Raw genomic sequence first — 22,182 nt, forward strand, 5'->3', positions numbered from 1 at the left:
GTTGTGTTTGTTGTTGTTATGGGTCGCGGCGAGTTAGTCGCTCACATGAGCCCTGGTGTCGTCCAGTGCTTACCTATGAAATGCTTACCTATGAAATGGTAGTGGGGAAATAAGAAGAGAACTTCTTGTAGTGATCCCCACCTCTATGTCAAGTCAGCCAGTGTTAGGGTCTGTTTATGTGTCTGTCATATCGTGCTTTAAAAGTGGCTATCGTGGGGGCTGTTACTACGCTCTCAGGGAGGGCGTTCCAGTGGTCGATGGTTCTAATCGCAAACCAATTTCCCTTGGTGGTGGTTGTCCAGTGGTCGGGTCTCACTAATTTAAGGCTGTGTCCCCTGAGGTTATTGGTGTTAAGGTGGAAGAATTTGGTGTAGGGGACATCTTCAAAGCTGTGCAGGAGCTTATAGGTCTCTATCATGTCCCCCCGCGTTCTTCTGTCCTTGAGTGTCTGGATACCGAGTTGGCTGCACCTTTCTTCATATGGAAGGTGGGACAGTTCCGGGACCAGCTTTGTCGCCCTCCTCTGCACCTTTTCTAGGGTCTGAATGTCTCCTATCTGGTGTGGGGACCACACTTGGGCGCCGTAATCAAGGATCGGGCGGACCAGGGCTAGGTAGAGTGGGAGGAGGATCTTTCTGCTGAGAACCACAATGTTCCTGTTGATGACGCCAAGGCGGCTGTTTGCTTTGGCCGCTATAGTGGCTATGTGAGTGGCTGGTTTGAGGTCGTTGGAAATTGTGACTCCGAGATCTTTTTCTTTGGATGACTTTTGAAGGGTCTTGTTGCCGAGCTGGTAGTGTTGTTGAGGATTGAGTCGGCCAACGTGCATTGTTTTGCATTTCTCGGAGTTAAAAGCTAACAGCCACTTTGCGCTCCAATCATCCAGCCGTGCCATGTCCCTCTGCAGAATTGCAAGGTCCTCAGGTGTCTGGATGGTGTGGTATATCTTGGCGTCATCAGCAAAGAGGCTCACGCTGGATTCCAGATGACTGGTCAGGTCATTGATGTACACGATGAACAGCACTGGGCCCAGAACTGTCCCTTGGGGAATGCCGCTGTGCACAGGAAGCCATTCAGAGTGGAAGGTCCTGATAGTGACCCTGTGGTACCGTCCTGACAGGAAGCTCTTGATCCATTTCAGGAGAAGCCCATCGACACCCATTGCCCCAAGTTTAGTGCCAAGTCTCTCATGGGGAACTCTGTCAAATGCCTTCTCGCAGTCCAGGTAGTTGACATCGACACAGTCTCCTCTGTCCACAGCATTGACGAGGTCGTCGACGTAGCAGAGGAGGTTGGTGAGGCAGCTTCTATTTTTCCGGAAGCCGTGTTGGCTGTCCGTTATAAGGTCGTGAGTGGCCAAATAGTGTACTAAACCCTCACGGATCACCCTTCTAAGACCTTGGACACAACACTTGTAAGGGACACAGGGCGGTAATTGAGTGGGTCAGTCTTGATCCTTTTTTGTAGATAGGAGAGATGTTGGCCTTTCTCCAATCCAGGACTTCCCAGTGCTCAAGGATGATCTAAAGATGTCAAGGAGGGGTCACATAAAATGTCGGCACATTCCTTCAGCACAAGGGGAAATTCGTCAGGACCTGGGGCTTTGGAGGCATTGAGTGCTGACAGCCTTGACTTTAATTCCTCTAGTCAGAGATACAGTAGATATCTTGGGGCCCTGGTGCACATTATCTGGGGTGGTAGGAATACCCATGTTCTCCTAATAAACACTGTATTGAAGGCTCGGTTCATGACTTGCGCTGTTTCTTTGTCGTTTTCTGTTAGTTTCCCGGTGTCATCCTTTAGTGCTGTAAGTTTTTCTTTGGTTCCAGTCTTAGAACGAACATAGGCCCAGAAGTGCTTTGGGTTCTCTGTAGAATCCAGAGCCACCTGTCTCTCGTAGTTCCACTTGGCTGTCCTCACCTCTCTCGTCACTATGTTTCTGTGTCTGATGTACTGTTCTCTGTGGGTGTCGGTCCTCCTTGTTCTGTATTGCTGCCATGCTTCTTCCTTCTTGGCTATAAGTGCCTGTAACCTTCTGGTCATCCATTTGGGCCTGGTGGTTCCTTGGCTTTTTATAGTGTGGGACACAAGCCTGAACAGTCTTGGCGTAGTGTTTCATAAAATCTCCATTTTCACTCACTGGCTCGGCAGCAAACAGGCTCGCCCAGTCGGTCTTGGCAAATTCCTCCCGCAATTTAGGTATGTCAGCTTTGTGATAGTTCAGCTTCCATTCATTTCCATCAGGTTCATTTACTTTGTGGTCTGTTGTGAGGGTAAAAGTTAAAACTGCATGTTTACTCAAGCCGATGGGTGGTAGGAAGCATAGGTCATGGATTTCAGTGTGGTTTGTAAATACTAGGTCTAGTGGAAGGGTTATCTGTATCCCGCATATGGGTCCAGTCGTCCACATTTTGGGTCCAAAAGTTGTCATTCACAGCATCCAGGAATTTACAGGCTTGGCCATAACCCTGAGTGCCACTCACTGTAACGGTTCTCTTCCCAGACGATGTTTCCAAAGTTGAAGTTGCCACAGACTAGTATTTGCTTTTCCTTAGAATAAGATTCACTTAATCTAATCAGGTCACAGATGAGATCATTGTTGTCATGACTGGATGACGGAGTCCTATAAATAGTGCCTATAATTAAATCCCTCCCCGCCCTCTGACACTTAACCTCACACCAGACTGACTCTTGGCCTTGGTGGTCATTCAGGCAACCGACAGAATCCTCATTCGCGATGAGTCCATTGTTCACCAATAAGGCTACTCCTCCTCCCGGTGCATTCTGTACAGGTCTGTCCCTTCTTATGACAGTGTATTTCTTGGTGTTGAAGATATTGGAACTCAGGGTGTCCCTATTGCACTTGGTTTCTGTAAGAAAGACTAGGTCTGGTTGTTCTTTGTCGAGGAGAGCGTCTAGTTCAGCGGTTTTGTTACTGAGGCCATCGATGTTAGTGTACAAGCATTTAAGTGTCTGGTGTGAGGGGGTAGTCTTATCTCTAGCGATACTTTCTCTGCCTCACAGCCTCACAGCCGCGTCAGGTACCCTGTCTTTCTGAGGAAGGCCCAGGTGAGGCGGATGACAGCTTCTTGTCGTGAGGGGTGGACACCTGCCGCCGCCAGCACCGTGGGCAGGTCAAAGGTGACCACGTCCAGAGAGGGGATCGAGTTAGCTTCGTAGAGCTGCAGTGTGACGGCACCTCCTGAAGGTGGACCCTTCTGCCTCCGGAGGTCAGCTGTGCCGGGAGTGAGTGGATGTTGAAGCATAGTGTGTGGTGTGTGCGAGGTCTGTATTTTGAGAGGAGGCAGGTTGCTTGCAGTCGCTGCCCGTCACGGAGACTTTGTTTTGGTTGGTCTCGGTAAGGGTGAGTTCAGCCGCTCAGCAGCTCTTTTCGCCAGCATGCAGGTTTCGGCCTTTTAAATATCTTTATCACGAGTTCGGTACTTGCCAGATGGGCCTCCTCTACCTCTCTACCTGCCGCCTGGGTGGTTGCGCGGCATGCACCGCCTTCCTCCCTTGGGGTATATCCCCCACGAAATACAAAACAAAAACAAACAAAAGATAAACCTAAATATTGCAATATGGGAAGCATGCAGATACTATAAGAAAAGTCACCATCATTTAGTTTATTAAAGTATTGTATACCGTTTTTAAATGGTATTAAAATTTACTTGGGGGTTTTGGTCATCTAATCGTTTTGTGTGTCAGCCTGACCAGGGCAGGTTAGGGTGGACAAGGCTGTATTCTTCGTTTGGTTAGGGTAGCATTATTTCCTGACAAGGCTAGACGCAAGGAAGCAGGGTAAAATATGCATAGGTAGGTTGAATAAAGCTGGATTCATTCCTCATAATGATATTATAGTAAGTCACATTGATGTTTTCGTCATGTATGAGTTGATAATGTTGGTGCTTGGTTTGGTTTCGTTGTTTCCTTCACTTTCCTTTTCTCCAGTGTCCAGCAGTGCACTCTGCCCTTTCTTCTGGTGGTCTGCGTGTTGTCACTGACATAATTGTTCTCAGTGTTATGGGCTGGCGGACGTATTTCACATCTTGGCAGTTTATCTGGAAATAATGAGTTCCTGCAGCTGAGTCAGTCCTCCAAAGTTTTCTGCTACGTTCATCATCTCTTCACTGTAGACTGAACTAAAGAGATTTGTTGCAGTTGTCATTAGAAAAAAGCTTATAAAGAAGTCCACTAAGTTCCTGTTCAGTGAGTAGGTTCCTGTGAAAGTCTTCTTTGAGTTGCATGTAAAGTTAGGTTGAAAAGTCCAGAAAGAATCTATATTCAAGAGATAACAGTAAAATGAGAAAGTAGCATGTTAGTTAAGTGTTAGGTCAAATGTTATTTCGGACCAATAAGGAAGATTGGTACACATTCAAGGAATTGTTCAGTAGTATATATGATTTATTTTTTAATTTTAAAGGAATAATAGAAAATATGGATTGATCAATTACATTATAAAGAGATGTTCCATAAGAAAAATATCAGTTACGTAAGGTGTTGTACCAGGCTGCACTAGAGTGGCGGGGTTGTTGCGTCACGCATACTTACCTGGCACAGGAGATACCGTGATCATGAAGGCGGTTTTCCCAGGGCGAGGCCCGCCATTGCACTCCGGCGGTGCTGACCCCTGCGATTAACCCAAATGTGGTTAACTCGAGTGCGAAATTTTTGATAGCGGGGGATTGCGTTCGCGCATCCCCCTTCCTAATCCACATCATAATTATATTGTAGGCATGAATATAGGTCTACGGTTATATGTAACACCTTTCACGTTTTTCTTTGATGTTTAAATGTTACAGTTGTGATATAAAGAGGCCCAAGAGGGTTTGCATATCACTAGCTAATGTCTAATTTTCCTTTGATATTCAAACAAGCCAGTTTTGATAAAAGGGGAGTGTATTTCGCAAGCTAATGTCTAATTTTCCTTTGATATTCAAATGTGCTAGTTTTGACAAAAGTGGAGTATATTTCGCAAGCTAATGTCTAATTTTCCTTTGATATTCAAATGTGCTAGTTCTGATAAAAGGGGAGTGTATTTCGCAAGCTAATGTCTAATTTTCCTTTGATATTCAAATATGCTAGTTCTGATAAAAGTGGAGTATATTTCCCAAGCTAATGTCTAATTTTCCTTTGATATTCAAATATACTAGTTCTGATAAAAGTGGAGTATATTTCCCAAGCTAATGTCTAATTTTCCTTTGATATTCAAATATGCTAGTTCTGATAAAAGTGGAGTATATTTCCCAAGCTAATGTCTAATTTTCCTTTGATATTCAAATATGCTAGTTTTGATAAAAGTGGAGTATATTTCCCAAGCTAATGTCTAATTTTCCTTTGCTAGTCAAATATGCTAGTTCTGATAAAAGTGGAGTATATTTCCCAAGCTAATGTCTAATTTTCCTTTGCTAGTCAAATATGCTAGTTTTGATAAAAGTGGAGTATATTTCCCAAGCTAATGTCTAATTTTCCTTTGATATTCAAATATGCTAGTTCTGATAAAAGTGGAGTATATTTCCCAAGCTAATGTCTAATTTTCCTTTGATATTCAAATATGCTAGTTCTGATAAAAGTGGAGTATATTTCCCAAGCTAATGTCTAATTTTCCTTTGCTAGTCAAATATGCTAGTTTTGATAAAAGTGGAGTATATTTCCCAAGCTAATGTCTAATTTTCCTTTGATATTCAAATATGCTAGTTCTGATAAAAGTGGAGTATATTTCGCAAGCTAATGTCTAATTTTCCTTTGATATTCAAATATGCTAGTTTTGACAAAAGTGGAGTATATTTCGCAAGCTAATGTCTAATTTTCCTTTGCTAGTCAAATATGCTAGTTCTGATAAAATGGGAGTGTATTTCGCAAGCTATGATTTTGAGTGTCATTCAGAACACGATTTGTAGTGAATTTCCTTTGTTATGGGTAGGGGCTCTTAGTTACATTTAGGTTCCCCATGGACATTCGCATTTGGATAACTTCTTAGGATTCGTATTGTCTTGTTACTCAGCCACGGATTTGAATAATTTCGTAGCGTAACATTTTGGCGTTCTTCTTTCTTCGTTGATGCTTGTACCACGTGAGTAATTTCGTAGCGCGAGTTTTTGGCTGTCTGCAGCTGCCTGGATGGCATGGGACACCGCCGGCCAGCGTTCTTCCTTTCTTCGTTGAGGTATGTATAGCACGTGATTTGTTATTCCATCTGATGGTGTGTACAACCTTGTGAATATATTTGCTTGCCTGTTTAAGTACGTTGTTTTCTTATCATTCTAGGAGGGTCCTTTTAGGGGCTGCCGAGTAAAAGGAAACTGCGATAAAGAGAAATATGTTCCATTCTTCTTCGAGGCAAGTACCGCTCGCACCACGCATGTTACTTTTGCCATCCTATAATGTTGAATGTTTTGCTGAGCTTCACTTAGCGTTGAATGTGTGATGCTTTTTCATCCATTATTTTTAAGAGACATCTATGAGCCGCCCAAGGGAAATCTTAGTTAACAAGTTGTGAACGAATTAGACATCATTACGACAGCTGCCTCGTGCCGGTCCCCCAGAAGAACGTCACATGTGGTTAACTCATGAGTAGCAACGAAAACACAAAACAAGACAACGCCTACGAGAAAATGTGGACAATTAAAATCAAACAGGGAAATTTACTATCATCAGACTCGGTGCAAGTAATATTGAACAAATAATAGCAAATTATGCATAAAACATAGGCAAAATCTTAGGCCTTTGCATATCCAAAACAGGATGCTCGGGACACAAGAAGAACAATCGCACTTTGGACCCTGTCAAAACTATAAATTCAACAATATGACCACTACAATTTTGTTTGTAGAGGTTTATTGTGCAACTATACAATATATCTGATGCCCGTGATTAGCATCCATTACATGCACATGCTCTGATACATAATAAATACACGGGAACAATATGATATAGTTGGACAAAGCGGGCATCGGCCCGCCGCTGTCGGGGGTGTTCGGTGGCGGTGCAGGCTAGCGGCGTGGTGTCGTGGCAGCGCTGTCAGCGCGGCTCATGTCGCCCGGCTGTGCGGGGTGCGGGCGTTGGTCACCGTGGGGGAGGTGCCGCCCGTAGCACCTCGAGGAGGACCTGTGTCGGGGTGCAATGATGACACACAAGGTTAAAACACTCATCCTTACCAGACTATCCACCAATACCTACACACGCCTTCATTACCACACGACGTAGTAAGCTCCAAAATGCCCAAACCAAGGATTCGCTCCAGAGGATTAGTCAACGTTTAAAGAGTATCTTATTTGCATGAAAATGCCTATATTATTATTATTATTATTATTATTATTATTATTATTATTATTATTTTTTGGTGGGGGAGGGGGGCGGGGTTTACCTCCTCTTCCTCAAAGATTTATCCCCTAGTATCACTAGGGGAAACTGGCCCTTGTCCTAAGAGTGCAAAAATGCTCCCTCCCTGCGTGGGGGAGCACGGGCTAAGCCTATTGGCGCCCCGTAGCAGGATGCCGACAGACCGACTCTATCGGCGATCGAAATCTAGCCGACCAAGTCGGTCTGTCGACGAGGACTGGCGTGTCTCTGTGGGGTTTACACGATTTGAGAGGTATAAGAAGTGTGAGCAATCAAAATATGAGTACTCTACAGAGTGTATTTGTAATTTGCCTTGCGAAATTTCAGATTTACAAAAGTGCATCGTGAAAACTGCTTTCCCGTACAGTTTCCTACATATTATCTGATTGACTTGTGCATGTATGTAAGCGTACGACGCAAATGATTTGTGTCCATGGTGGTAGTATTGCAACGGGAGGCTGGAGTGGCGGCAGGTTTGCGGGCAGGAAGGGCGCGCTTGTTGTCTTGATGACAAAATTGGCCGCTTCCGTCAGTGTGTCGGGAAATGACGTCCAACAGTAATCAGTTCCACTATGCGCTGCGTAGAGCAGCAGCCTGCCTAGGGGGCAGGGCGCCCCTGGACAACAGACCAGCATGTGCAGTAGGAGCCGCGGCCTTCTAGCTCGGATGTGACCCGGCTGTTGGTGTTCAGCGCGAGACAGTTTGGCGGAGATTCTGCTGCGTTGTGGCAACTCTGGTTTCCCTTCAAAACGCATAAATCTTTCGCCTTTTACTAAAGATTTCCGTGGAGGGGAACAACTCAATGAGTCTTATATAATTTTTTCTTGGCCCACCTAGTGGGCCTAATCTAACGTGATGAATATATCGTATTAACCTCCGTAAGAAAAGGTTAATCCTTCAACAAAAAATAAGAGTTGTATCTCTTGTGTAACCTCATGTTAGTCTTGTATGAAGATGTAGAGATTTAGTGATTTAGTGGACTAGGTTCTAAAATCCAATAATTTCTGATATCCTTGTTAGTTTCAAATAGTCTGTGGTCAAATGCTTAAATAGTCAGTGGTACGGAACTAAGGGAAGGGGGAACCGAGTAGTTCGGTTTTGATTACTCTTCGAAACCGAGTACGGAATGATTACTTTGCAGATCATACAGGGATGGCAGTCATATCACCTGGCTAGAGGGAGAGAGGTGATAAATTGTTCATATTTGTGTGAGAAAAGATAATGTCTAACAAGCCATGTGAAATTCAAATAATATTAAATTTTCTTCTTCTTTTCAAAGAGCCACAGTACTTAATACCTGCTCGAGAAAAAGTAGAAGGGTCAAGGTCTACAGATGATATTAGGACATCTGTCGGTAGGTGAGGCAGCTTGCTATAGAATACACATAAACATATTCCGCGCCACCAGTGTTGCGCAGAATTCATGGTTTTCAACTGCGATGATGAGTTTCATGTCGCAGACTGCTGAACTATAATGTGACTTACCAAGTTAATTACTCCTGCTTTATTAGTCCATCGTCGATCGATCGATTAAATCCCCCAAAACTTCAGTTACTCTTTGAAAAGTTTTCTGTCTAATAAGTAACTCAATGGTATTCTCAACTAAAAAGCTTTCTTCATTTTTCGCCACGATTAAAGTGGATATTACTGACAAACATACATATTATTTAGGCTACCTATTGAATGTGCTATGTAGTGCTCGTGTAACGGGTAAATTCCCGATAAATTCTTGTTTGAGCTGCGATCTTAGTGTTGGAGGTGCAAGCCTGTATTTACCGCTTGTAGGTTGCCGCTTGTAGGTGACATATATCTGGCGGCCGATGGAGCCGTCTTTAGACGGATTTGAATGTCTTGAGGACTCATGCGGGGTTTGTTTAACTATTTCTGACAATACCCCAAATTTGAATTTTGATTCAAGGCGGAGGGTTGTATCGCTCAGCCCGGTGTCTGCAGTGTAACAGTTTAGAGCATGAAGAATATTTTGTGGTGAGCGTGTGTGTTGCTGGCGGGGATAAGAGAGGCGTTCGGTTAGTGAGCGGCATCGCTTCTCGGCCTTTTGGCTAAGATCAAAGTGTAGTATCTGTTCTTATCAGCTTAATATCTGATACGATCCCCATGTGGGATCTACGATATTAATCTGATTTTTGGACTATGGCGAAGTGCTAGGGGCTTGCTCCACCTTTGCCGCGGATCGGCCCGGTATTGCAGTACCTCCGGGATCGGTCCACTCCCCCAGGGGAGAAAATAACTCGATATAATTATGGTGCCTAAGGCTATATGCTCTTAGGTATCAGCCGCCCTCGTGGTGTAACGGATTCAGACGCCGTGTCACGGCTCCTGGAGGTGATAGACAGCTCAGCTCCTCTTCCATGCTGACCACACGTCTCAACACACCCTTCTGCAGGGAGCGGAGCGTGTGGTGTGACCTGATCAGAGACTTGGGTGGTCCCATGACACTCCCCCAGGAGGGCCACTGCCCGCTCATCTACATAATTTTAAATTATTTGCACTATGCAAGATGTAAACTGAAGAAGAAAGTTTGCCGGAGATCGGCCCGGTATTTATAACCCTTGCCTTCATGTTGGGTCCATGCTCCTTCTGCCATGGATCAGTTTACCTTTGCCGGGGATCGCACTGGTATTGCAGTACCTTCAAGGTCGGTCCCCTCCCCCAGGGGAAGAATCAACACTTGTTGCAATGCTATACTGTGGATCGGGTAGATATATGATCCGTGTGAGTGTCTTCGCCTTGCACGAATCGGCTCTATAAACAATCACGGCTCGTGTAATCAAGGGTGGAGTGAATACAAAGTTATGTATTCTAATACTTCAAATTCCAAATGAATACGAATCGAATTCTAATACACTGAAAAGGTTTTAAATCAAATAGAAATACAAATACTTCTTGAAAGTATTCATGAATACTTTTCACTGAAAAATACCTTTATGACTCCAGAAGACGCCGCACCACTGTACTCACAATATCCCATTAGCAATAGGATAGTAGAGAAAAAAATCTACAAAGCCTGTATCAATCTGGACTATCAGTGGCAACTCAGCGAGTCAGACTCCAGACGCTGTGCTGCCAGTCTGCGAACTTATTACATACACCTATAGTGCGGCGACGGCCTGATGAACGAGCCTCCCATAACCCACTTAGCCAGTGGGGTACCTCTTTGGCCGACTCGGTAAGGAGTGGCTCTCCCGTCGCGGGTTCAATCCCAAGCAGCCGGGGAATACCCTGTCCTTGTTGTGATTAATTTCTCGTGTTATTTCGATACACGCAGAGGCCGTGTTGGGAAATAGGAAGGATGGAAAAATAAGCTCGCGGGGCATTACAGTGGTTGCATAGCGGTGGGCATCCTCTTCTGCAGTTCTGTTGAGTTTCCCCGAAGGGGTAACAGGTAGGATGGCCCATGCTCCGAGGGTAATAGAAAATGGGAAGAGTTGGAGGTATGTCTCAAAGGGACATTGTGGAGTTATGTCTCAAAGGGACATTGTCAACACACAGAAATTAATCTACATAGGGGGGAAAGCCGTGTAGTGCGGCGACGGCCTGATGAACGAGCCTCCCATAACCCACTTAGCCAGTGGGGTACCTCTTTGGCCGACTCGGTAAGGAGTGGCTCTCCCGTCACGCTGGTCGCGGGTTCAATCCCAGGCAGCCGGGGAATACCCTCTCCTTGTTGTGATTAATTTCTCGTGTTATTTCGATACACGCAGAGGCCGTGTTGGGAAATAGGAAGGATGGAAAAATAAGCTCGCGGGGCATTACACACCAACCAGCAAACAGTGCATAAAAAAAAAGAGAAAAATGCGTTTACTCTTTCGAGTGGTAATTCCTCCGTGCGTTTCACTCATACTGGATACAAGAGTGATTTCGGTGTTCACACTGACTCCCATCACATTACATTTAGCTCAAATAAAAAAAAAAAAGAACTTTTCTTTATCAGCAAGTTTCTTTCGAAATATTTACTTGTAGTTAAGTCTCTCCTCAATCGTTTTCTGTCAAGTCATGAACTTGATGGCGTTCTCAACTAAATGTTTTGTTATTTTCCATCACGAGTAAAGTTCCCCTATGGTAGGTTTAGACTCAAATATATGCTTTTCCAATTAACAGTTTCACTTGATGGTCGTTTAAGGAGTATATTCTCGGGAATCTTGTTTGAGACGCGAATTAAATGTCGGGATGATAAACCTGTGTTGGTTTGTTCTGGCGGTAGAGGGCGTACAGGCAGGCAGCGGGCCACACTTGGCCCGTGGAACTTTTTACATTATTGATTCATGTACTCACCTGCAGAGCTTTATGATGATTTTGACAGTAATAAAACTCTGAACTTTGCTATTATTCGAAGGGTAGTAGCGTGCGGCCTAGTGATTGAAGAATAACTTATTTGTTCATAAGGATAATTTTGTGGAGTGCGCGTGTGGAGCCTGCAGAGATGTGGGTGGCCGGGTTGCTGCGGAAAGCATACTTACCTGGCACAGGAGATACCGTGATCATGAAGGCGGTTTTCCCAGGGCGAGGCCCGCCATTGCACTCCGGCGGTGCTGACCCCTGCGATTAACCCAAACGTGGTTAACTCGAGTGCGATATTTTTGATAGCGGGGGATTGCGTTCGCGCATCCCCCTTCCTAATCCACATCAGTTATATACTAGATAGGAATATAGGTGTACAGCGATAAGATACACTAGTCAAGTTTTCCTTTGATGCTTAAATGTGATAGTTTTGCTTTAAGTGGCCTTGCATTTTACAAGCTCTTGTCTAATTGTCCTTTGATATTGAAATATGCCAGTTTTGATATAAGGAGAATGCATTTCGCAAGCTAAATTATATTTTCCTCTGATAATCAAATGTTCGTTTGGAAAAAATAAGTTATTGTATTTTGCTGATACGATTTTGAGTTTCATTCAGAACACGATTTGTGGTGAATCTCCTGCGCTATTAGTAGAGCCTCTTAGCTACATCTAGGTTCCCCATGGACATTCAGGTACTTAGTGTCTGCATTTGGATAACTTATTGTCTTGTTATTCAGCCACGGATTTGAATAATTTCGTAGCGTTACTTCTTGGCGTTCTTCTTTCTTCGTTGATGCTTGTTTCACGTGAATAATTTCGTAGCGCTAGTTTTTGGCTGTTTGAAGCTGCATGGAGTACACAGCTTGTGAAGCAGGATCTGGGTGGAAGACTTCTCCTCAGCACCAACAAGGAGAGTTTCCTCTCGAACAAACAACATGACGTGTCTGATCTTTAGCCATGTAACCACACCGAGGCTGATACTAGGATACTGCTCCATCTCGCCCATGCAGCACAGCAGCGCCACCAGGTTGTCTTGGTTCGCACAGTCGACAGTGATGTGGTCATCCTGGCCATTCACTTCTTTTCATCACTTGGGCTGTCCGAGTTGTGGGTGTGTTTCGGCAGTGGGAAAAAGATGCGTGACATTCCTATCCACATTATCTCTGCCCAGCTGGGACCATCAAGGTGCCTGGCACTGCCACTATTCTACGCGGTCACTGGCTGTGACACCGTGTCACAGTTTCTGGGATGTGGCAAGAAGTCAGCCTGGCACTGGCAGAGCACACCAGGACTGACGGACACCCTTGTTGCCCTCACCAGTGAACCCCAAGAGCTCAGCCCACAGTCTCGGCACATGCGTACTCTAGAGCGCTTCGTTGTAGTCATGTACAGCAAGAGCTGTGGTATGGAACGAGTCAATGAGGCTAGGCTTCGACTCTTCACAAGTAGGAAAAAGACACTAGAGGCCTTACCACCAAGACAAGCTGCTTTGTATTAACACATCCGCAGAGCAATGCTGCAGCCCAGCTTCTTTTGGATTCAGGCAACGTCTGTCCACCAGGACATTCCTGACTTCCATGACTGGGGTGGCACAAGGACAGCAGTGGTGGATGGTTGCCCTTCTGGACAACCCTTGAGGACAGCAGTAAGGCCTGTTCCATCCTTTTGCAGTGTGGCTGTGCAAAGTCATGTACAGGGAACTGCAAATGCTGCAGAGCTGGCGTTCGTTGCACAGGTCTGTGTAAATGCGAAGGTGGATGTGTGAACAATGAGGATTCATGAATCGGTGTTATACAGTCACAGGAAGTGGTCTGATTGATACACTGGTTGGTTGATTGATTTAATTTACTGCCTTATTGATTGGATAGTGTTTGTCTTGATGGTTATTAGCCGATTTTGTTGATCAGTAATTGATAACTTGATCTCGGATATAAGGCTTATGTGTTGAAAAGAGAATGAAATACAAACATAAGCTATGAAAATGGGTTTTACTTGTGGTTCTATGGCTAAAAGTGTCAAAGTTATGCAAATTTTTTTTTTTTTAGCGGCGGCCATATTGGAAAGCGTCCCTTGTCAATGCTACCGCCAAACAGACATCAGATTTTGAATCAGCGAGGTCTAAAACCCCAGAAAAGTGCCTTTAATAGTAATTATGTGACTTTTGGTTGGCTAGTAACGGAAAAGTCAGTTTTTGAGTGCCCGCCATTTTGAATTGTCGAATATGGCGACCCTATTGAGAATTGGCTTTGACTCCCGGCAGATTTGAATTCAGCATGTCAAAAACTACAAGTGTGCCGAATTTCATGCTTGTAGAAGAATTTTCACAATCCGTCCTTAAAATCCCCCTAACAGACCAGACTACTCGATGGTGACACGGTGATCATTGAAGGTGAGGGAAGGACTCGTCTAGCTACAAGGTGAAGTGGCCATGCAGCCCCTGATGAGGCAGCTGTCAGCTAGGAGCCTCCCAGAAGCTTACAAGAAATACTGACAATATGCATTGTTGTTGTTTTTTCTCTGAATGCAGTGCAGTAACACATGCCTTCCACAATACAAATCTCAAAATATTGATGTATAAAGTTTGAGTGCAGTCTATCACATTGTATTTTGGCAGGGGGTGATCAGGCCAGATTGTTTTTGGTTAGTTATAGTTAGGGAATATTAGGTTAGATTTAGTTTTGTTAGGTTTGTCATACGCTTCGCGCATTTCCGTATCCAGTTGTGGCAGAGAAGGCTGCGCTCATCTCCATATTCCCTGTTAAGTTAGTCAAACTTCACCCCTCCCCCCCCTGGTGGATTTCTCTGCTATGGATGACACAGTTCAGTCTGTCCATGCATGTGGTGAGGACATTGAGTTCACCAAAAGTTTCACTTACCTTGGTAACATAGTGCATAACAATAGTTGGTCTTACCAGGGAGTCACTCCATGGATTGACCTGGCCCACAGTGTTATGGAATCACTCAACACAAGTATATAGGACAAAAATCCGAATTTTCAAGTCGCTTGTGCTCCCCCTCTTTCTTTATCGCTGTGAGACATGAGCAGTTTGAGCACTGCGAATTATGACGTGAAGAGGTGTGTTGATGGTATGAAGTGCCTTCACAGGATCAAGGGGTACCTCTGAAATGATATGCCGAACCAGAGACTGTTTGATGAAACTGAATCAAGGCCTGTCACTGTTTAGTCCGGCATTATGGACATGTGGCACACTTCAAGGGAGTCATTCTTTCCAGTAAGGTAGTTTTTGTACGTACAAGACAACACTGAGTGGAGGAAACCAAGGGTCTGGGGCCCACATAACTCATGGTTCGACAAGTTGATCGATCCTGCCAAGTGGGGGTTTTAACTGAAGGGGTAGTGTTGCTTGGAGGCCCACTCAGAGGGACTGTCGGGAGTGAAAGCAGCAGCCGGAGGGTGAGTGAAGCAGCGCGCAGCCTGGCATATGCTCCTTGTTAGTTAGTTAGTTACAGGGTCAAAGGCCAGTGTGACAGAGATGAACACTGAGGCCAACTTAACCTACCTTTTCAATGGATTTTTGTTTTTTTTGTTTAGTTCACTAAGGAATGTTGATTTGTTTGATTTATTTAGTATTGTTACAACAATTGATTTTCTATTTACAGGAAAGGTAGCATATTCAATATTGCATTCTGCAAAATATACATTGTGCTATATATTTAGCAAAGATTATTCACTAATAATGACAAATAAAATCATAATTTAAAGACTAATAATTATAGAACACTAAATACTACAGTGTAGGAAGCAGACACTTTAAAAAAAGAATAATCAGTATTAGTTTCCTTTAAGCTTTAATACCATTCTCTATTATATCAGTTGTATGTATTTATATTCACCCAGGGAGATTTTGGTATACTAATTATTGGGTATAGGCCAGCGTGGCCAGGGTAGGTTAGGCTGGTTGAGACTATATTTTCCAGGTTTGGGTAGGTAGTAGTAGTGAATTTATTTACTGCATTTACAAAAGTAGTAAATTTCTTTTCAACTTACATAGTGCAAACAAACAAATACAATTATGCAGATGAGCAAAAAGAGGTGTTCCCTGTACCTCAGTTCAGCGAGTTCAGCGTTCAGCGAGTAGGTTCCTATGAAAACTTTCTTTGAGTGACAAGCAAGGTTGGGGTGAAAAGTCATCCTCGTCTCAGCGCGTGTACAGCGGGCGCAGAGGCTCTCGGCTGGCCCGTGGAGCCGTCCTTCCGGAGCTTTGGGATGCTGCGAACACTCCTGCTGGGCTTCTTTACCTTTTCCTCTCAGAGACACTGAGCCGAATTATATCTCTGGCGGCTGGTTACGCCGCGCGACCCGTTGAATGAAGAGTGAATGTCAGGAGAATGAGGAATATTTTGTGATGAGCGTGTGTGGAGCTGGCGGCGTCAGCACACACATACACACTTGTTATATCATAATTTTAACAGCAATAGAAATACATTATACAATTCAGATTGAAAGTTATTCATGATTTAGGCGTTGAGAACGGCGGACCTGCACAACAGCACAGACTGCGGTGGAAAGTTCTTTGTTGTAGCTAACAACCATGGCAGAAAACCTGCGCTTCTCAGGGTAACTAAGCCTTTTAAATAATATGTTTTGCGAAAAATATTGATTTGTTTGCAAATCAGTGCTCAAGATTCCAAAATTTGCTTATGATAATACAGCAAGTCCACTTTAGTTCCATAATTTATCCCCACAAGTCCGCTTCAACACCGGCTTGGGGTTATAATGCACACAGGTAATTATTTTCACCTGTCACCTGTTGCGCCGTAGCGTATTGGGGGCCGCCGCGGCCCGGGGAAGGTATGATCATACTTCATAGGATCACTTCTATAGTATGACAGCCAAGTTCCCTGACCGAAACTTGGAGTGACCTCACGCCACGATGACGAGGCTAAGTGTCCGGCCCTGAGCGGGAAACTGCCCCGTGGCCTGGCCAGGGGCTTGAGGACCGTCCACCACCCGTTCGCGGGGCGTGGCGGGCCGAGCACAGGCTGAGTGGTGGAGGACTATAGAGGATCTTCCTTTTTTTGATACTCCTCCCGTTTGGGAGGAAATAATACCTAATATCTGCGACTTCCCGATTTGGGTGTTACGAGCAGTCGAGCATGAAGAATATTTTGTGGTGAGGCTGTGTTGGGCTGGCGTCGGTAAGGGAGGCGTTCGGTTGGCGGGCACAGGGCTTCTCGGCCTTTTGGCTAAGATCAAAGTGTAGTAAAAGTTCTTATCAGCCTAATATCTGTTACGATACCCATGTAGGATCTACGATATTAATCTGATTTTTGGATTAAGGGCTTGCTCCACCTTTGCCGCGGATCGGCCCGGTATTGCAGTAACTCCGGGATCGGTCTACTCCCCCAGGGGAGGAATCAGTAAACGATAATGATAATGTTATAAGGTGGATGAAGGAGACATGATTCATGCGTTAATGCTTGGGCTTTGCTTTGTACGGATCAGCTCTGTAATTTCGTGTCTCTGGAGTAGCCAGAAACTTGACATATATTATGCTAAGATGAGGGCCATTTGCTGTGGGGTTGCTTCACCTCTGTCACGAATCAGCCCGGTCTTGCAATTCCGGGATCATTTTTACTTCCCCGGGGGTGGAAAAAAACCAAGATGAATACGGGTATTAGACCATCGTGTGTTGTTCACCACGGCCTGATCACGAACTAGACTTATCGCTATCACCCTCCCGATTAGAGCATCTTCAAAGATTTACCCCTAGTATCACTAGGGGAAACAGGCCCTTGCACGGGCCATTGCCAAAGGCAAGGGTGCCGACAGACCGACTCTATCGGCGATCGAAATCTAGCCGTCCAAGTTGGTCTGTCGACGAGGACTGGCGTGTCTCTGACAGATTAGTGCAAACTCAGTATAGTTAATCTCGGGTATTGCTAGATGTGTAGGTGTGAGTGTCTAGAGACAGAGTAACCCTGAAGCTGCATCAGGGATTTTTTTTCTTTAAGTGCTAATTCCTTCCCTGCGCTTCGCTCATACTACAAGTGTTCTTTGTGTTCCTACTGATTCATCACTTTATATTTAGCTTCATTTTTCAAGTGCCATCTTTTCTTGTTCAAGTAATACCTTTGGAAATGTTCACATGTCTAAGATACTCCTCAAAAGTTTTGTCCCATCAGCAACTTCAGGGTATGCTCAACTAAAATGTTTTGTTTTTATTTCTTCATGAGTAAAGTTAAAATATTGTTGGTTCAGACACATATATTCTTTTTACAGCCCCACTTAATGCTCGTTTAGCGAGTAGATTCTGGGAAATCTTGTTTAAGAGGCGAATTATATAAATATACCTTAGTTGGCTCTGGCGGTAGAGGGTGTGCAGACAGGTAGTGGGCCTCACTTGTCCCATGAAACCCCATTTTGACCTTATTGGGTCCCGTAGGCACTCCTGCGGAGCTTTTTCAATGTTTCTTGACCATTGCACTCTGGGGTGCTGACCCTGTGATTAACCCAAATGTGGTTAACTCCAGTGCGAAATTTTGATAACGGGGAGTGCGTTCGCGCATCCCCTAATAACCTCTTATATATTACATTATTATAGGTAGTAAGGGTGGCAGGTAGTGTACTCAGGATCCCTCCAGGAGATAAAAGGTTAAACCGGACTGGAACCTACCGAAGTATCATGCCACCATGCCAGAAAGCAAGGTAAAGTTGGGGTAGTCGTATTAAATTTATTTATATCCCCATGGTCTCCTTCACTCAGGGTTGTATAATGCTAAAAGCATCGTCGCGCTTCTTGAAGTCACTGTGTGTCCATGTCTCAATATATATATATATATATATATATATATATATATATATATATATATATATATATATATATATATATATATATATATATATATATATATATATATATATATATATATATATATATATATATATATATATATATATATATATATATATATATATATATATATATATATATATATATATATATATATATATATATATATATATATATATATATATATATATATATATATATATATATATATATATATATATATATATATATATATATATATATATATATATATATATATATATATATATATATACATACATAAATACATACTTTAAATCATTAGATATTTTACTCTTGATATAACACTTAAATCATCTTAAATACGGTATATTTAATTTTGATTTAAATCAAAACAACCCTGGTACCCATCACGGTTAGTGTAGCGGCTGTGGAATCGCCTACTTATTTTACACCTATGAATAATCGACCTGAATGATCAACATTCAGCACAAAAGCATATATTGGTAATTAGGTAGTGTGTAAAACATACCCTGGGAAAACGTCATCTCTATGCGACGCTTTGTTAAAAAGTTATTAACAAAAAACAGTGCAACGCTGGCTCTGATTTTCATGGTAGGTAAGAACATGGATTAGATATACTGTGTAAAGAAACACCTGTCAAGTTTTCATTTGATGTTGCCAGAGTTGAAAATTGTTCATGCCATGTGAATTTATGAAATTCATATTTTTCTTATTTTCTAATAGCCATAGTACCTGCTCGAGATAAAGCAGAAGGGGCAAGGTTCACAGATGATAAAACATCTGCTGGTACATGATCGAGGCAGCTAGCTATAGAATACACATAAATATATTCCGCGCCACCACTGTTGTACAGAATTCATGGTTTTCAACTGTGATGAGTTTCTTTTCGCAGACTGATGAACTATAATGTGACTTGCCAAATTAATTACTCCTGCTCCTTTAGATCATCGTTGAATCCCCCTAAATGTTCAGTTACTCTTTCAAAAGTTTTGTCTAATAAGTAAATGGTTCTTTCAACTAAAAAGCTTTCATTTTTCGTCACGATTAAAGTGGGTATTACTCACAAACATACATATTATTTACCTATTCATTGTGCTATGTAGTGCTCGTGTAACGGGTCTTTAGACGGTATTGGGTGTCTTGAGCACTCATGTGGCGTTTGTTTAACTTTTTCTGACAATTCCCCAAATATGAATTTTGATTTTAGGGGTAGGGTAGCAGCGCTCAGGCCGGTGTCTGCAGTGTAACAGTCTAGAGCATGAGAAATATTTTGTGGTGAGCGTGTGTGTAGCTGGCGGCGGTAAAGGGGGCATTCGGTTGGTGGGCGGCATTGGCTTCCCGGTCCTGGCAGCGTGTGCACCTCTTCCCCACCTTCTAGCAACAGCTCTCGCGGGCGAGCGATTGAGCTGCTCTGCTACTGCCAGGCTGTGAGTCGCCGTGTCAGTGCTCCCTGACTACGTGTCACTCACTCCCCGGAGTTGCCAGCGTTACCACGCGCCTTCCACCTACCTGCCCCGCGCTGCACACTTCACCCTGCTCCGCGCTCTGCCGTGCCAGTGTACACCGTCTGCGTGTCACTGGTCACGCGTCGCTCGTTACACGCGACTGCAGCCCTCCTGCTGCTCTGTTTTTGTGTTTTTTTTGTCTTTTGTTTGTGTGTTTGAGCCTTAGACCCTGGTTTAGTACGACGCCGAACCCCGAGGGCAGTGCCACGAGGGGGCCCCTTAGGATAAAGGGGTGGTTAGAGGAAAAACCAATGTTATTGTTAGGTCCCCCAAGACCCGCAAGGGGCGACAGCGGCGCCTGCCGAGCCCTTTAGAGGGTGGGCGGGCTTTAGCCCTCCGCTGCCGTAGGTACGCCGGCTCTTCGTAGGCTAGATTTTGTTACCCTTTTTTTTTTTGTTGTTGTTAAATGTCTAGCTGTGGTCCAGCCCAAGTGCTGTCTTGTTGTTAGGATGTCCTCGGACAAGCGTGTCCGCCCCGCTAGCGACTCGGAGAGCTCCGACTCCGAGTCGCCTGCTGATAAGCAGCTACGCCTTGAGTCGGGGAGTGTGAGTGATGAGGCGGCCCTTATCCCACTCCCCGACTCTTCTGATGAGGATTGGGTGGTAGTGGGAAGGGTGCGTGACCGTGCCCACCGCTCCCACCCCCCACCGCCACCATCGCCTGCCCGCGCCCGGTGACCACTTGGCACCTCCGCGACCCCACCCTGCCCAGCGGCTCACGCCCGACGCCGTTCCCCGTTCTACTGCTACTGCCCCACTGCTGCCACCTCTACTGCCTCCACCGCTGCTCCTACATCAGCCTCCGCCGCTGCCCATTCCAACCTGCTCGGTGCCGTCTCGCACCCCGAGCAGGCTGCTGCCCGCCACGCTGCTGCATCTCCTGCCAACCCCAAGGTTGTCGTCCCTCCAACACCGGGGTTCGAGACTGCCCTCGACCTGGCGGAGGCCCTGGAGGAGGAGCTCGGGCTCCGCCTCCAGATGCGCTTCCTGGAGAACGGCAGCGTGCTGGTCACCCCGCCTTCCGAGGAAGCCCTCCGTGCCCTCATGGACACCACGTCGGTGCATGGCAAGGCGGTGCAGTTGCGGCTGATGGGCGACGCAACCACCAAGGGGGTGGTGACCACTTACCCGGTTGCCATGCCTCTCAAGGCTCTCCTTCGCCACCCGAGCGTCGTCACGGCAGAGCGCTGTATGACGCGCGACAACCTTGCCACGAGGCAGGTCCTCATCTCGGTGAGGGGCCCCTTGCCAGGCATGCTCGACCTGGGGAGCTGGGGCGTATTTTACACGCGCCCCTTCAACGCCGAGCCCCTCCGTTGCTATCGCTGCCAGCAATACGGCCACCATCGCTCCCGCTGCAATCGCCAGGCAGTGTGCGGCATGTGCTCGGGGCAGCACATGACGGAGGCCTGCCTTGCGAAATACAAGGCCGGCGAGAGCGTGACCGCCCTCTGCCCCAACTGCCGCCAGCACCACCACGCGTGGAGCCGGCGTTGCCCCTCCCGGTTGAACATAGTGGATCGGGGAATCCAGCGTCAGGAGGAGTGCGGCCCACAACCCCTCTCGGCCGGCGTGGACCGGGCGTTCCCGCTCGAGGTCCCAGCGTCGGCCTGCCCCACCCGGTCAGACAACGCTCGCCTCCCGGGAGCACTTCCCGGCCCTCCCACCACCGGCCACGTCTCGCGGCAACGCTGCTCCGGCTGTGCCGCCACCAGCTACGCCTCCTCCACCGCCTGCCACGCAACCCCACCCGGCCTCCTCCTCAACACAAGCCCCTCCCCCACGCCCGGCATCCGCCTCGGTCCCCTCCACGCAGCTCACTCCCGCAGTGCCTCCACCGGCCCTCCCCCAGCGCGTAAGGCGTCGGAGGAACCGCGGGCCGCGCCCCCCCGTGATCGCGCCAGCTGCACCCCTTGTTCCTCCTCCCGGCCATGTCCTGGTCACCAGGGCTGCACTAGAGGGGATGCTGGCGAGCTTCGCTCTGGCGCTAACCGGCCTCCTAAAGCTAACACCGGACGAGGCGGCGCTGCGAGTCATCGCGAAGGCGACGGTGGAGGAGTGTTTCCCCACCATCGACAGTCCGGTCGCGTCTCCCGCCACCCCGCTGCAAACTCCAGTTGCTGCGCCTCCAGCTGTGCAGGCCCCTGTCCGCGGGGACGCTCCACCTCCCGCGGCGGAGGCCCACATGGAGGTCGACGCGCCCTCCCGGGCAGCAGTGGCA

General features: G+C 45.9%; 5 non-coding genes and 1 pseudogene across 5 annotated transcripts; all 6 read left to right on the forward strand.

Moving 5' to 3' along the window:
• The first annotated feature begins 4,543 nt into the window (after positions 1-4,543).
• Positions 4,544-4,706, forward strand: LOC126993024 (U1 spliceosomal RNA). Its single transcript, XR_007747261.1, has one exon. It is a non-coding gene; the product is annotated as a U1 spliceosomal RNA (small nuclear RNA).
• Positions 4,707-8,069: 3,363 nt separating this feature from the next.
• LOC126993040 (U5 spliceosomal RNA) lies at positions 8,070-8,185 on the forward strand. The gene has a single exon (XR_007747273.1). It is a non-coding gene; the product is annotated as a U5 spliceosomal RNA (small nuclear RNA).
• A 1,195-nt stretch (positions 8,186-9,380) lies between these two features.
• On the forward strand, positions 9,381-9,573 carry LOC126993030 (U2 spliceosomal RNA). The gene has a single exon (XR_007747266.1). It is a non-coding gene; the product is annotated as a U2 spliceosomal RNA (small nuclear RNA).
• A 2,237-nt stretch (positions 9,574-11,810) lies between these two features.
• LOC126993045 (U1 spliceosomal RNA) lies at positions 11,811-11,973 on the forward strand. Its single transcript, XR_007747278.1, has one exon. It is a non-coding gene; the product is annotated as a U1 spliceosomal RNA (small nuclear RNA).
• A 4,481-nt stretch (positions 11,974-16,454) lies between these two features.
• On the forward strand, positions 16,455-16,652 carry LOC126993038 (small nucleolar RNA U3). Its single transcript, XR_007747271.1, has one exon. It is a non-coding gene; the product is annotated as a small nucleolar RNA U3 (small nucleolar RNA).
• Positions 16,653-16,827: 175 nt separating this feature from the next.
• On the forward strand, positions 16,828-17,007 carry LOC126993035 (U2 spliceosomal RNA; annotated as a pseudogene).
• Positions 17,008-22,182: the final 5,175 nt, after the last annotated feature.

The sequence above is a fragment of the Eriocheir sinensis genome, unplaced genomic scaffold (assembly GCF_024679095.1).
Source record: "Eriocheir sinensis breed Jianghai 21 unplaced genomic scaffold, ASM2467909v1 Scaffold544, whole genome shotgun sequence".
NCBI lineage: Eukaryota > Metazoa > Arthropoda > Malacostraca > Decapoda > Varunidae > Eriocheir > Eriocheir sinensis.